Source organism: Sander vitreus, unplaced genomic scaffold, assembly GCF_031162955.1.
Source record: "Sander vitreus isolate 19-12246 unplaced genomic scaffold, sanVit1 ctg878_0, whole genome shotgun sequence".
NCBI classification, from domain to species: Eukaryota; Metazoa; Chordata; class Actinopteri; order Perciformes; family Percidae; genus Sander; species Sander vitreus.
This window is the reverse complement of record NW_027595958.1, coordinates 4933-6992: the sequence shown is the minus strand read 5'-3', so window position 1 is coordinate 6992 and position 2060 is coordinate 4933. Positions and strand designations below refer to the sequence as shown.

Genomic DNA, 2060 nt, shown 5'->3' with positions numbered 1-2060 from the left:
CTTTAACCCTTTTCTTTGAACAGAGATTGCCATCTAGTGAGCTTAGAAAATAAAGACAGTGGTTTCCTAAGCACTCATTTCACCATCGCCAGAGCGCTTCTCCTCCTTTGCTGGAGACAGAGCTGACAAGGAAACTGTCGGAGGATGCAACTTTTTTTTGGAAGCAACATCTTTAATTAAAACTAAAATAAACAACCTGCAGTGTTCAACAGATTCAAGTAGGAGTTCATGCACTTTGACCATGAATTCTATGTTCTTGTTCTTCAAGATTGTGCCGATCTGGATGGCGTTTGAAATCAAAGATATCTGCATTTTTGGATCATGCAAATTTACCAGGAAAGCGACAAGTCACTCAAGTCTGAGTAAGGTAAAGTTCAAGAGAATTGAAATAGTTACAGTAATGAAAAAATAAACATGGAAATACATACATGTAGATACATATGCAACAGAGCTAAATGAATGAATAAATATGGAACAAAACAAATGAAAGAATGCTTAAAAATACAGCAGTGTTAGTTACAGTACCGAAAAAAAAGAGCAAAAAAGCAATTCAACTTGTTGGTTCGAAGATGAATGCAGTTGAACTACCAGAAAGCTACTGCAAAATATGTATGAGTGCACTACTGGTGTGATTACATGTAGTTGAGTACTCCTCAACCCTCAAACTGCGTCTTCAACTAGTTTTGAGAACCTCTGGGGTTCATCGTCTTTAAATAGCTTGTTTTCACTTGGTACACTCGCTTACGGCCATGCACCCTGACACGCCCGATCTCGTCCGATCTCGGAAGCTAAGCAGGGTCGGGCCGGGTCAGTACTGGATGAGGAGACTGCCTAGGGAATACCCGGTGCTGTAAGCTTTTCTTTTCCGTCAGCAGAGGCGCTAGTAATGGTCAAATGAAGCTAAAGCAAAAGCACTGTCTTCATTTTCTGAGCTCACTAGATGCCACTTTCTGTTCAACAAGGGTTGAAAAACACACTGAATTGCCATTCCTTTAACCCTTTTCTTTGAACAGAGTGCCATCTAGTGAGCTTGAAAATAAAGACAGTGGTTTGCAAAACTCATTTCACCATCGCCAGAGAGCGCTACTCCTCCTTTGCTGGAGACAGAGCTGACAAAGAACTTTACGGAGGATGCAACTTTTTTTTGAAACAACATCTTTAATTAAAACTAAAATAAACAACCTCACAGTGTTCAACAATTCAGTAGGGGTTCATGCACTTTGACCATGAATTCTTTGTTCTTGTTCTTCAAGATTGTGCCGATCTGGATAGTTTTGAAATCAAAGATATCTACATTTTGGATCATGCAAATTTACGAGGAAGGCGACAAGTCACTCAAGTCTGAGTAAAGGTAAAGTTCAAAAAGAATTGAGAAATAATTACAGTAATGAAAAAAAATAAACATGGAAATACATACATGTAAGAATACATATAGCAACAGGCTAAATGAATGAATAAATATGGAACAAAACAAATGAAAAGAATGCTTAAAAATACAGCAGTGTTAGTACAGTACGAAAAGAGAGAGCAAAAAAAAGCAATTCAACTTGTTGGTTCGAAGATGGAATGTAGTTGAACTACCAGAGAGCTACTGCAAAATGTATAGGTGCACTACTGGTGTGATTACATGTAGTTGAGTACTCCTCAACCCCAAACTGCGTCTTCAGCAGTTTTGAGAACCTCTGAGGGTTCATCGTCTTTAAATAGCTTGTTTTCACTTGGTACACTCAGCTTACGGCCATACCACCTGAACACGCCCGATCTCGTCCGATCTCGGAGAGCTAAAGCAGAGGTCGGGCGGGTCAATACTTGGATGGGAGACCGCCTGGGGAATACCCGGTGCTGTAAGCTTTTCTTTTCCGTCAGCAGAGGGCGCTAGTAATGGTCAAATGAAAGCAAAGCAAAACACTGTCTTCATTTTCTGAGCTCACTAGATGCCACTTTCTGTTCAACAAAGGGTTGAAAACACACTGAATTGCCATTCCTTTAACCCTTTTCTTTGAACAGAGATTGCCATCTAGTGAGCTGAAAATAAGACAGTGGTTTGCAAAGCTTCATTT

The 2060-nt window shown here is 39.9% G+C and overlaps 2 pseudogenes; both read left to right on the top strand.

Moving 5' to 3' along the window:
* The first annotated feature begins 739 nt into the window (after positions 1-739).
* LOC144515065 (5S ribosomal RNA) lies at positions 740-857 on the top strand (annotated as a pseudogene).
* Positions 858-1730: 873 nt separating this feature from the next.
* LOC144515066 (5S ribosomal RNA) lies at positions 1731-1851 on the top strand (annotated as a pseudogene).
* The last annotated feature ends 209 nt before the right edge of the window (positions 1852-2060 follow it).